Genomic DNA, 14712 nt, shown 5'->3' with positions numbered 1-14712 from the left:
TTTCCTAACTTCCTTCCTTCTGTCTTTCTCTCTCCCAGTCTCTTCCTTCCTTCCCTTCTTCCTTCCTTTCTCCCCCCCCCCTTTTCCTCTTCCTTCCTTCCTATTCCCTTCCTTCCTTTCCCCACTTCCTTCCTTTTTTCCTCTCTTCATTTCTTTCTCCCCCTCTTCCTTTTTCTTGTCCATTTTTCCTCCTTCCTTCCTTTCCCTCTTTCCTTCTTCCTTCCTTCTTTCCTTCCTTCCCCTCTTCCTTTTCTCTTTCCCGCTTCCTTATTTCTTTACTAACTTCCTTTCTTCTGTCTTCCTCCCTCTCCCCCTCTTCCTTCTTCCTTCCTTGCTTGCTTACTTCCCTTCTTCCTTCCTTTTTCCCCTCCTTTTCTACTCTCTTCCTTCTTATTCCCTTCTCTTCTTCCTTCCTTTCATCCTTTCTTCCTTTTTTCCTCTCTTCATTTCTTTCTCCTCCTCTTCCTTTCCTTGTCCACCTTTCCTCCTTCCTACCTATTCCTCTGCCTTCCTTCCTTTCCCTCTTCTTTCCTTCTTTCTTCCTTCTTTCCCCTTTTCCTTTTCTCTTTCCTGCTTCCTTATTTCTTTGCTACCTTCCTTCCGTCTTCCTTCCTCCCCCCTTCCTTCCTATACTTTTCCCCACCCTTCCTTACTTCCTCTCCCCCCTTCCTTCCTTCCTCTCCCCCCTTCCTTCCTTCCTCTCCCCCCTTCCTTCCTTCCTCTCCCCCTCTTCCTTCCATCCAGCCCTCTAACCAAAGGATCGTACCTTGGAATAGTCTACAGGATCCTGAGCAGGTTGTTTGAGAACAAAGTAAAAACCCATCAGTGAGTCGAGTGGCAGAGGGGCCCTTTGGGACGTGTGGTGGGTCTAGAGACGGGGCGGAGTCATTGTAGCTGATGAACATCAAGTAACTTAATTTCATTCTTTGGTGAAAATAAAAACAAAAATTAAATAAAGTAACTTGATGTTTGTCAAATATGATGACTCCAAGCAGAGCACACCACACATCCCAATGGGTGCCTGTGCTGAATCACCAACGGGATTTTACTTTTTCTAAAACAAGTTATCCTCCTGATAGCCCCTTCAAGGACCGAGCACTGGGACCCCTGAGGCATCAAGAGCAACCAACTCTATCCAGCATGGGGACAGGAATATTCTCCACTTGTGGTTACTGCAACCTCACTATGTGTTACTATGTTCAGCATTCCTGTCTAAACTACTATTTTTGAAATTAATAGTCACACATATAATACTTATATAGAACTGTCAATTTATGCAGCACTCTACAAATATATAGTACATTCACATCAGTCTCCGCCCCCGAGGAGCATACAATCTAAGGTCCCTAATTCACATCCATACATACTAGGGACAATTTAGACAGGAGCCAATTAACCTCTCAGCATGTCTTTGGAGTGTTGAAGGAAATCGGAGTACCCGGAGGAAACCCACACAGGCACAGGGAGAACATGCCAACTCCAGGCAGGTGGTGCTGTGGTTGGGATTCAAACCAACAATCCTAGTTCTGCCAGGTGGAAGTGCTAACCATTAGGCCACTGTGCTATATTACACTCTAAGAGCTCTCCCGCTTCTTCTCTTATTTTTCCGGTGGTCACCCTGGGTTGTTCCTTGGATCCTTACCCTGCTTCCTCACTTATACCCCATTGACCCTGGTGTACCACCACCACACAGATACTAGGAGCCTGAGCATGGCAGCTGCATGCGCTAAAAATGGCAGGGTTGCAATTCTTTGTAGTTTCCAATGGAAGAAAATAATAAATGCAATTCCTTCCCTCCTTCCTTTCTTTTTCCCTCCTTTTCCCTTTCCTTCCTTACTAGTCTCTTCCCATCTTCCGTCCTTTCTCCCTTCCTTCCTTCTTTCCTCTCTTCATTTCTTTCTCCCCCTCTTTCTTTCCTTGTCCACTTTTCATCCTTCCTTCCTTTCCCCTGCTTTCCTCTTCCTTCCTTCCTTCCTGCTTTCCTTCCTGCTTCCCTTCCTTCCTTCCCCTCTTCCTTTTCTCTTTCCCGCTTTCTTATTTATTTCCTAACTTCCTTCCTTCTGTCTTCCTCTCTCCCAGTCTCTTCCTTCCTTTCTTCCTTCCTTCCTTCCTTCTTTCCTTCCTTCCTCTCTTCCTTTTCTCTTTACCACTTCCTTATTTCTTTCCTTCCTTCCTTCCTTCCTTCTCTCTTCCTCATTCCCAGTCTCTTCCTTCCTTCCTTCTCTCTTCCTCATTCCCAGTCTCTTCCTTCCTTCCTTCTCTCTTCCTCTCTGCCAGTCCCTTCCTTCCTTCCTTCCTTCCTTCTCTCTTCCTCTCTCCCAGTCTCTTCCTTCCTTCCTTCCTTCCTTCCTTCTCTCTCCCAGTCTCTTCCTCCCTTCCTTTCTTCCTTCCTTCCTTCTCTCTTCCTCTCTCCCAGTCTCTTCCTTCCTTCCCCTTTTTCCTTTTCTCTTTCCCACTTCCTTATTTCTTTCCTAACTTCCTTCCTTCCGTCTTCCTCTCTCCCAGTCTCTTCCTTCCTTTTTTCCCCTCCTTTTCCTCTTCCTTCCTTCCTATTCTCTTTCCCTCTTCCATCCTTTCCCCCTTCCTTCTTTCCTCTCTTCATTTCTTTCTTCCATTCTTCCTTTCCTCTCCCAGTCCCTTCCTTCCTTTTTTTCCCCCCTCCTTTTCCTCTTCCTTCCTTCGTTTTTTCCCTCTCTTCATCTCTTTCTCCCCCTCTTCCTTTCCTTGTCCACATTTTCATTTCAAGGTGGGTGCATTTATTAATTTCTGCTAATTATAAGGCATGGCGGGCAGACGGGGTCGTATTCTCACCACAAACACCCCATGTAGAGGTGAGCGCCAAAACCCTATTACCAGCCTTAACAAAGAAATCAAATAATGAGAAATAGACTGCCGGGGAAGGGGGGGGGGGGGCGACACCTGAGAGGCGACAGATAAGATTTTAGTGCGCTGTAAGTCTAGTGACTGCTGCCCGGCGCGGAGAGAAGGTCGCCTCTATTATTGTATTGTAACACGAGTAACTACTGAAACAGAGAGAACAGATTTAATGACTTGTCCTGGAAATTAAATGAAATCTGCCATTTATTCCCTGAAAGCTACAAGTGTCCTTAAAATGACCCAATTGTGAAGTGACATCAGTGCGACCTGGAAAAAAACTTTGATTTGATATAAGCTCCATGGATTTCAGCTCATATTGTTGGTATTACAGCTTCAGCCTCTTGTTACTGACATGGATAAATAATACAGATTATTGAAAAAAGATGAAACATGTCCTATCATAAACAGGAGCATTTATTAAAGGAGAAGTATGACCAAAGCTGTTGTGGCCCTATGTCCCCTGTGGACACTAAGTTCTGCACTAATCTGACCCAGGTTCTGGGTCAAGCCCGCTGTTGGCTGATGCCACTGAGCCAGCCTAGGCTCTGCAGGGTTCCTGACAATAATGACGGGATCTGCCTAGATGCCTGGACTAAATACTTTCAACGCACTGCTGAAAGCCTGAACCAGTCACTCCCTCCCAGTAGGGGCAGCACAGCGGCTAAATGGTTAGCACTTCCGCCTGGCAGTACTAGAGTCATTGGTTCAAATCCGCACTACCTGCCTTGAGTTTGCATGTTCTCCCTGTGCCTGCGTGGGTTTCCTCCCACACTCCAAAGACATGCTGGTAGGTTAATTGGCTCCTGTCTAAATTGTCCCTAGTATGTGTATGTATGAATGTAAGTTAGGGACCTTAGATTGTACGCTCCTCGTGGGCGGGGACTGATGTGACTGTACAATATATATGTAAAGCGCTGCAAAAATTGACGACGCTATACAAGTACCTGTAATAATAATCCACAGCCTGGCACTCCAGTGAGCACTGGAGGGGCAGAGCAATGAGCCAAAGACTGACAGCCACTGCTCACTGAGAAATGAGCAATGAACAGTCTTTGATCACTCCGTTCTTGGTATAGGACCCAGAGAGGGAAAGCTGCAGCATCAGATTGCGGCTACAGCCCTGTAGGTGAGCATAAATGGGGGGGGGGGGGGGGGGGTTATAGATTCCAACACTTCTCTATTAAAAGACTGGGAATGAATGGAGTGATTTTAACACTACGAACGTGCAGCCTCTCCATTCCTCTCATTGAGCTGCAAGGGTGAAATTATTTTTTTAAGGTGTATTAAAGGTATCATTATATAAACTAGACTGCAAACGTTCCTCATCCCTGATATATCGTATGAAAAACCACAAAAAACGAATGAGACTTTACTGGTACAGAGAACGGACAACCTCATATTACTGTATAAAGCATGTTTACTGAAACATCTTCCAAACATTTACAATAAAAATCAATATTTGGCTAATCAGCCCAATAAATCACAGCATTATGGATTGCTTCAAAAAAGTCCTGGATCCTTTCTTGGATACACAGAATATAACTGGATATAACATTTATAGGGAAAGTTGATCCAGGGAACATCCAATCGCCTCTCGATGGATCAGGAAGGATTTATTTTCCCCTGCAGGAGCAAATTGGATCATGGTTTTCTGTTTTTTTTTACCTTCCTCTGGATCAACTGTGGGTGTAGGATTATAAAATCTGTTGCAGCTCCGCACAGAAACCAATCAGCTTCCAGGTTGTATTGCCAAAGCTTAGATGAACAAGCTGAAGTTAGAAGCTGATTGACTACCATGCACAACTGCACCAGATTCTGAGTGCTCCAGTTTTAGTAAATCAACCCCTTGGCCTACAGTCAGCATTCCAATTAACTCCAAAGATGCTCAGTAGGGTTGAAGTCAGGTAGTGATGTTGTATGGAAGACCCAGCTCCTGATCGGCATTCCAATTCATCCCTAAGGTGTTCAATAGGGTTGAAGTCAGGTACTGATGTTGTATGGAAGATCCATTGCATGATCGGCATTCCAATTCATCCCTAAGGTGTTCAGTAGGGTTGAGCTCTGATACTGATCTTGTATGGAAGACCCATCTCATAATTGGCATTCCATGTCACCCCAAAGGTATTCAGTAGAGTTGAGGTCAGGTACTGATGTTGTATGGAAGGCCCATCTCCTGATCGGCATTCCATGTCACCCCAAAGGTATTCAGTAGGATTGAGGTCAAGTACTGATGTGTTTGGAAGACCCAGCTCCTGATCAGCATTCCATGTCACCCCAAAGGTATTCAGTAGGGTTGAAGTCAGGTACTGATGTTGTATGGAAGACCCATCTCATGATTGGCATTCCAATTCATCCCTAAGGTGTTCAGTAGGCTTGAGGTCTGGTACTTATGTTGTATGGAAGACCCATCTCATAATCGGCATTCCATGCCACCCCAAAGGTGTTCAGTAAGGTTGAAGTCTGTTACTGATGTTGTATGGAAGACCCATCTTCTGATCGGCATTCTATGTTACCCCAAAGGTATCCAGTAGGGTTGAAGTCAGTTACTGATGTTGTATGGAAGACCCATCTTCTGATCGGCATTCTATGTTACCCCAAAGGTATCCAGTAGGGTTGAAGTCAGTTACTGATGTTGTATGGAAGACCCATCTTCTGATCAGCATTCTATGTTACCCCAAAGGTATCCAGTAGGGTTGAAGTCAGGTACTGATGTTGTATTGAAGACCCATCTTCTGATCGGCATTCCATGTCACCCCAAAGGTATTCAGTAGGGTTGAGGTCAGGTACTGATGTTGTATGGAAGACCCAGCTCCTGATCGGCATTCCAAGTCACCCCAAAGGTATTTCATAGGTTTGAGGTCAGGTACTGATGTTGTATGGAAGACCAATCTCATGATCAGCATTCCAATTCTTCCCTAAGGTGTTCAGTAGGGTTGAGCTCTGATACTGATGTTGTATGGAAGACCCATCTCATAATTGGCATTCCATGTCACCCCAAAGGTATTCAGTAGAGTTGAGGTCAGGTACTGATGTTGTATGGAAGACCCATCTCCTGATTGGCATTCCATGTCACCCCAAAAGTATTCAGTAGGGTTGAGGTCAGGTACTGATGTTGTATGGAAAACCCATCTCTTGATCGGCATTCCATGTCACCCCAAAGGTGTTCAGTAGGGTTGAGGTCAGGTATTGATGTTGTTTGGAAGACCCAGCTCCTGATCGGCATTCCAATTCACCCCAAAGGTATTCAGTAGGGTTGAAGTCAGGTACTGATGTTGTATGGAAGACCCATCTCTTGATCTTGCACTCAGGTATCAAATTAACAGGAAGAAAAAAGCAGCTAGTACATTCAGTAGGCAAAAAATAGCATATAGTATCAATTTAGTGCAGCGCTATTATAAACAAAAGGAAGTCATGTAAAATCAGGTAAAATAGCCCCACCAATAGTGGAGTAAAAAAGGTGAAACAAAACACATTAAATAACAGACCTCATTGAGTCCACATGAGTCTACAGGTGTTGGTGTTTTGAGGAGACCCGTCTCGTGATCGGCATAACAATTCATCACAAAGGTGTTCAGTAGGGCTGAGGACAGGGCTCTGTGCAGGACAGCCAGGTTTCTCCACACCAAACTGGTCAAATTATGTCTCTATGAAGCTGGACCCACTCTTCTAAGAAGGCTTCCCTCAAAATTTTGGAGTTTATCTGTGGGAATGTGTGCCTATCCAGCCTAAAGAGCATTTGTAAGGTCAGGTACTGATGTTGGATGAGAAGACCCAACTCACAATGGTTGTTCCAGTTCATCCCCAAAAGATGTTCAGTAGGGTTGAGGTCAGGGCTCTGTGCAGGACACTCAAGTTCCTCCACACCAAACTGGTCAAATCATGTCTCTATGAAGCTGGATCCACTCTTCTGAGAAGGCTTGCCTCAACATTTTGGAGTTTGTCTGTGGGAATGTGTGCCCATCCAGCCTGAAGAGCATTTGCGAGGTCAAATACTTATGTTGGATGAGAAGACCCAGCTCACAATGGTTGTTCCAGTTCATCCCAAAAGGTGTTCAGTAGGGTTGAGGTTAGGGCTCTGTGTAGGACACTCAAGTTCCTCCACACCAAACTGGTCAAACCATGTCTTTATGGAGCTGGCTTTGTACACAGAGGCACAGTCATGGTGGAACAGAAAGGTTCTTCACCAAACTGTTCCCACAAGGTTGGAAGCACACATTTGTCTACACTGTTATTATATGGTGTAGTATTACCAACCAGGGGCGGACTGACAACTCATGGGGCCCCCGGGCAATAGGGGATCATGTGGCCCCTGTGTCCTTGCCCAAACTCAAAAAAGCCTATGAAAAAAGGTACCAGGGGCATCTCATGGGGCCCCCTACTGACCCCGGGCCCTCGGACAGTGCCGAGTTTCCAAATGGTCAGTCCGCCCCTGTTACCAACACCCTTCACTGGAAACACATGAACTCCAAGCTTCAAATGGATGTCCACATGCTTTTGCCCATACAGGTAGAAATGATGGCCCGGCCATGTTTGGCCATATACTGTAATACTTATACATTCTCCAGTTTTTATTGGACACCTATGAAGGTTTGATTAATCCCATTGCTGTTTAGTATAGAATGAGTAGGATGTGAGATAGAAGGGATGAGATGGAGGTTATAAAGAGAATGACGGAGACAAAGCAACGCCTCGAGCAATGCAGAATTTGGTGATATTTGAGAAGCCTTCAAGAGATATTGTCATCATGAGAGACACAGATATAAATACACATTCTAAAGAGTTTGCACTTGAATTTGCATCATACTTTGCCTTCCTCGGTGCTGCTTACAACAAGGCGATGAATCTCTCGGGAGCGTTTCCTAATAAATGTGAAATGCAAATAACTGCCACCAAATGCTGCTCTACCCGATGTTTTGCTTTAGTGGACGAATGCAGATGTAAGTTGTTTCTATGAGAGATGAAGGAAGGTTAGGAACTGACAAAACGGGAGACAGGCCTGGGACAGACAGGATGGATAAAGGTGAAGGGAGTCAAGGAGCTGACAGAGATATGGCTTCCATCCTTCCTACCAATGACCATGACAGAGATATGGCTTCCATCCTTCCTACCAATGACCATGACAGAGATATGGCTTCCATCCTTCCTACCAATGACCATGGCAGAGATATGGCTTCCATCCTTCCTACCAATGACCATGACAGAGATATGGCTTCCATCCTTCCTACCAATGACCATGACAGAGATATGGCTTCCATCCTTCCTACCAATGACCATGGCAGAGATATGGCTTCCATCCTTCCTACCAATGACCATGACAGAGATATGGCTTCCATCCTTCCTACCAATGACCATGACAGAGATATGGCTTCCATCCTTCCTACCAATGATCATGACAGAGATATGGCTTCTATCCTTCCTAATGACCATGACAGAGATATGGCTTCCATCCTTCCTACCAATGACCATGTCCCATCTTGATGATCCTGCACTGGTTACAGACCTTTAATCTGAGTATGAAGCCTGGATGGACAGGAACGTCGGGAAGATGAGCATGTAGACCCCCCACCCTCCTGAACTATACCATGCTGTATGCCCTCAACATGAGGGGAACCCCCAGAAAAGCACCTTAACTCCATGTCGAGGACAAGGGCCTCTTCCATACAACCCTAGCCAGGTGCAGTGTGGGTCTGTGGGCAGAGGGCTTATCAGAATCTGGAAGCCCCTAGATGCTACCCCCCTAGTGAATGAGTATGGGGTACACCTTAGTACCCCTACTCATTCAGAAAAAAAAAGATTGAACCTAGAAATAAAAACACCCAAATGTTTCACAAGTCCTTTACTAAACAGATCATTTCCAAAAAAAGTATCTTGGAAATCCATCATAAAAAAAAATGGTACTGCTTTCTGAATGACAACCCCCCAAACTGTTACCAACTACGTATATAAGGGAAGGGGGGGGGGAGTGGCCATATTTGGGCAGTGATGTTGCTGATATCCCCTCCCCTTTCCTGAACAGCCAGACATAGGTTCTGATGGGGAACCTAATGTAAAGGGGGACTGTGATGGGCAACCTGATTTATGGGGGACTCTTTTTTTTAAAGGCATGACGAGGATGGAGACCCTGATTGCAGAGTGACCTCCTATAGCAGACTCTGATGTAAGGGAGCCCTGATGGGGACCCTGATGTAAAGGGGACTCTAATAAGGACCCTGATGTAAGGGAGATTCTGATTTAAGGTGGGACTCTGATAAGGACCCTGATGCAAAGGCGCACTCTGATAGGGACCCCGATGGGGATTTTTCCAGCCTGCAAATATTTGTAGAATATACAGTGTGGCCCCCTCTACTCCTGGAGACCCCTGATCTCAATCATCTCAGGTCATCGAACCCGTACCTTAATAACAGCATAGACTCAGCTCTGCATCCATCCATCCACACAGGAACTACAAGTCCCATCATCCCCCACCAATCACAGGCTGCCAGGACATGCCATGAGTTATAGGTCCTGTGCTGTTGAAAGGGGTTTCACCAAACACTGACTTAGAGTGCAAGCTCTGTGGGATAGGGACCGCTGATCCACTTTGTAGGCTCTTCTATAATATTCTCTGAATCTATTTTTGTATTTGTAAGTCCAAGTCTGACTGAAGTGCTGGAATCCAGAATCCTTCTCAGCAATAAAACAAGAAAACTGCCTGATCTCTGTGTCCTGCGTTGTGTTCCTTATATAGATGCGTTGTTCTATTATACACATAGGGGGCGCTCTGTACAGCAGAAAATATGACATTCAGCAAACATTCTCTGCAGGAGAATCTTCCAGACCCGTGTGGTTTACATGCTGGTATTGCCCCTCCCCCCCTGCATTTCTATCAGATAACACACCACTTCCCCCAGAAAATTGTCGCAATGACAAATGTTTCGGCATTCTCATGTGTATTTCTTTGGTTTGTATTGGTAACACAAAAAAGTGGAGGAACAAAAAGCCAAATCTGACCCATTCCACACAAAACACCAAAAATAGACAAAATTAGTGGCACCTTCTCAAAATTGTAAGAAATAGTTGTATTCTAAGTGTGTGATGCTCCTGTAATTTGTCATTAAACCCCCCCCCATATCCATGACCGGGCGCTGACAATATAGAAATCACACCGACAACAAGGCAAGATGGTAAAAATTCCTGTTGGGTGTCTCTGTGTGCCACATGGAGCATGGATGAGAGAAAGAGCAGCAAAGAATTGTCTGAGGATTGGTGAACAAAAATGGTGGAAAAGCATGGACAATCTCAAGGTGACAAGTCCATCTCCAGAGATCCTAATGTTCTTGTGTCCACTGTATGCAACATTGTCAAGACGTTTACAGCCCATGGCACTGCAGCTAATCTCCCTGGACGTGGACAAAAGAGAAAATTTGATCAAAGATTGCAACGAAGGATTGTTGGAATGGTGGCTAAAGAACCTCCATCAACTTCCAGACAAATCCAAGCTGGCCTTCAGGCACCGGGTACAACTGTGTCCGCTCGCACTATACGTCACCATATGAATGAAGAGGGGCGCTATGGTAGGAGGACCCCACTGCTGACACAGAAATATGGTGGGAGACCCAGGAGGACCCCACTGCTGACACAGAAATATGGTGGGAGACCCAGGAGGACCCCACTGCTGACACGAAAATATGGGAGGAGACCCAGGAGGACCCCACCGCTGACACAGAAATATGGTAGGAGACCCAGGAGGACCCCACTGCTGACACAGAAATATGGTAGGAGACCCAGGAGGACCCCGCTGCTGACACAGAAATGTGGTGGGAGACTCAGGAGGACCCCACTGCTGACACAGAAATATAGTGGGAGACCCAGGAGGACTCCACTGCTGACACAGAAATATGGTGGGAGCAGGGGCGGACTGACCATTCAAGCACTCGGGCACTGCCTGAGGGCCCGGAGTCAGAAGGGGGCCACATGAAATGCCCCTGGTACCTTTTATAGGCTTTTTTGGGTATGCTTTGAGTGTGGGCAAGGACACAGGGGTCCCATGATCCCCTACTGCCGGGGGCCCCATGAGTTGTCAGTCCGCTCCTGGGTGGGAGACCCAGGAGGACCCCACGGCTGACACAGAAATATGGTAGGAGACCCAGGAGGACCCCATTGCTGACACAGAAATATGGGAGGAGACCCAGGAGGACCCCACCGCTGACACAGAAATATGGTGGGAGACCCAGGAGGACCCCACCGCTGACACAGAAATATGGTGGGAGACCCAGGAGGACCCCACCGCTGACACAGAAATATAGTGGGAGACCCAGGAGGACCCCACTGCTGACACAGAAATATGGTGTGAGACCCAGGAGGACCCCACTGCTGACACAGAAATATAGTGGGAGACCCAGGAGGACCCCACTGCTGACACAGAAATATGGTGTGAGACCCAGGAGGACCCCGCTGCTGACACAGAAATATGGTGGGAGACCCAGGAGGACCCCACTGCTGACACAGAAATATGGTGGGAGACCCAGGAGGACCCCACTGCTGACACAGAAATATGGTGGGAGACCCAGGAGGACCCCACTGCTGACACAGAAATATGGTGGGAGACCCAGGAGGACCCCACTGCTGACACAGAAATATGGTGGGAGACCCAGGAGGACCCCACTGCTGACACAGAAATATGGTGGGAGACCCAGGAGGACCCCACTGCTGACACAGAAACATATTGGAAGCCAGGTTGGTGTTTGCCAAAACATATCTGAGGAAGCCAAAATCCTTCTGGGAGAATGTTCTGTGGACAGACGTAACAAAACGGCAGCTTTTTGGTAAAGCCCATCATTGTACTGTTCTCAGAAAAAGCAATGAGACCTTTAAAGAAAAAAACCCAGTCCCTCCAGTCACACATGGTGGGGGGGTCACAGTCCCTCCAGTCACACATGGTGGGGGGTCACTGATGTTTTGGGGTTGCTTTGCTGCTTCAGACACTGGATGTCTTGGCCGTGTGCATGGCATTATGAAATATGAAGACTACCAAAGAATTCTGGGGCGCAATGTAAGGCCCGGTGTCAGAAAGTTGGGTCTCCGTCAGAGGTCATGGGTCTTCCAGCAGGACAATGACCCAAAGCACACATCAAAAAGCCCCCAGAAATGGTTTCAGACAAAGCGCTGGAGAGGACTGAACTGGCCAGCAATGAGTCCAGATCTCCATCCCATAGAGCTCCTGTGGAGAGATCTCAGACCAGCAGTTGGGAAAAGGAACCTTCCAATCTGAGAGACCCGGAGCAGTTGGAGAAAGAAGAAGAGCGATCCAAAATTCCAGTAGAGAGGTAGAAGAAACTCATTGATGGTGACAGGAAGCCATTGATTTCAGGTGTTCCTCCAAGGGGTGTCCTACCAAATATTACATGGAGGGTGCCAATAATTTTGTCCAGTCCATTTTTCGGGTTTTGTATGGAATGTGTCAGATTTGGCTTTTTGTTTCCCCACTTTTTTGCATCAAGCCAATACAAACCAAGCAAATAAACATGATAATGCCGAAACATTTGTCATTGCAACAATCCTCTGGGTGAAGTGGGGCAATATCTGTCAGAAATGAGGGTGTGGGGTGGGGGCAATATCCAACAGAAATGGGGGGGGGCAATATTCTTGGCCATGGCTTATCCTGGAATTCGGCTTTAGGTTGCTTTGATTCCTAATGTGATCTCCTATTCTAAAAGGGAACTTTTCATTCTATTCATCTTAAAGAGAAAAAAAAGTGGCTTCAAAATATTGTGTATACAATGTATCATGTTGTCCCATACAGGAAAAAAATGTAACATTTATTTGTTTGTTAAAAAAGGTAATTGTTACAAAGCTGAACTGATGTTCATTCATTGGAGGACTCCCCCCCTCCCCCTTCCTCCAGTATGTAATCCCAGTTTAAGACAAGGTCACCCCGGCACCACCATCATCATCTAATGGGGTGACCCCACATTTTCCCGTGTTATACAGATTTATGTTCTAATGCAGAAATATCTCATAATTATCCCGCAGTCTGCCGCGGTAACAGATCTGCTGATTATATATGAAACAATTCAGTCTGCCAAGTTCTCAGATTGAATTATACGGAGACCGGAGTCATTTACTGAGTGACCTCTGACCTTGACTTCTGGTGGAAAATTTCGGATAATTCTCTGTCAGTGTCCTGGCAAGCCATGTGGGACACCAACAATTATATTCATTACAAAGAACAGCTCCTGATTTACTGACATTTCTGAAGTTTTCATCCGTCTTCCGGAGATCTGCTACCTGGGATCAAATCCTCCAATCGGGGGAGAGAGGGGATCCCACTATTTGGGGGTCATTTATTTACCTGTAAACCCTCACAATGGATGTCTATTATTTGTATCATTTTCACCCTCTGATAATTATGTCATTGAAAAAGTGTTGTTCTATTTGTTCAATAAACACATAAAATATGTGTTGATCCTGCCAGGATGTATGTGCTGCCCTGTTCCCTATGGATCCCGCACTGCTATCTCAGGTAGGGATGAGGTTTGATCCATACAAAGGTTTGGGTGTTCTACTGCCAATCGATGTTAGGGAGAACGCAGCCCATCGATCTACTACAGAGCGGTGACATCACTGAGAATGCAGCCTATCCATTCACTAGAGAGCAGTGACATCACTGACAATGCAGCCTATCCATTCACTAGAGAGCGGTGACATCACCGAGAACGCAGCCTATCCTTTCACTAGAGAGCGGTGACATCACCGAGAATGCAGCCTATCCCTTCACTAGAGAGCGGTGACATCACTGAGAACGCAGCCTATCCGTTCACTAGAGAGCGGTGACATCACTGAGAACGCAGCCTATCCGTTCACTAGAGAGCGGTGACATCACTGAGAACGCAGCCTATCCGTTCACTAGAGAGCGGTGACATCACTGAGAACGCAGCCTATCCGTTCACTAGAGAGCGGTGACATCACCGAGAATGCAGCCTATCCATTCACTAGAGAGCGGTGACATCACCGAGAATGCAGCCTATCCATTCACTAGAGATCTGTGACATCACTGAGAATGCAGCCGATCCATTCACTAGAGAGCGGTGACATCACCGAGAACGCAGCCGATCCATTCACTAGAGAGCGGCGACATCACTGAGAATGCAGCCTATCCATTCACTAGAGAGCGGTGACATCACCGAGAACGCAGCCCATCCATTCACTAGAGATCTGTGACATCACTGAGAATGCAGCCTATCCATTCACTAGAGATCTGTGACATCACTGAGAATGTAGCCTATCCGTTCACTAGAGAGCAGCGACATCACTGAGAATGCAGCCTATCCGTTCACTAGAGATCTGTGACATCACTGAGAATGCAGCCTATCTGTTCACTAGAGATCTGTGACATCACTGAGAATGCAGCCTATCCGTTCACTAGAGATCTGTGACATCACTGAGAATGCAGCCTATCCATTCACTAGAGATCTGTGACATCACTGAGAATGTAGCCTATCCATTCACTAGAGAGCGGCGACATCACTGAGAATGCAGCCTATCCATTCACTAGAGATCTGTGACATCACTGAGAATGCAGCCTATCCGTTCACTAGAGATCTGTGACATCACTGAGAATGCATCCTATCCATTCACTAGAGAGCGGTGACATCACTGAGAATGCAGCCTATCCATTCAATAGAGACCGATGACATCACTGAGAATGCAGCCTATCCATTCACTAGAGAGCGGTGACATCACTGAGAATGCAGCCTATCCGTTCACTAGAGATCTGTGACATCACTGAGAATGCAGCCTATCCGTTCACTAGAGATCTGTGACATCACTGAGAATGCAGCCTATCCATTCAATAGA

The sequence above is a fragment of the Staurois parvus genome, unplaced genomic scaffold (genome assembly GCF_062004578.1).
Source record: "Staurois parvus isolate SC_StPar_1 unplaced genomic scaffold, SC_StPar_1.0 ptg001776l, whole genome shotgun sequence".
Taxonomy (NCBI): domain Eukaryota; kingdom Metazoa; phylum Chordata; class Amphibia; order Anura; family Ranidae; genus Staurois; species Staurois parvus.
The sequence above is the reverse complement of the archived record's forward strand: the minus strand, read 5'-3'. Positions refer to the sequence as shown.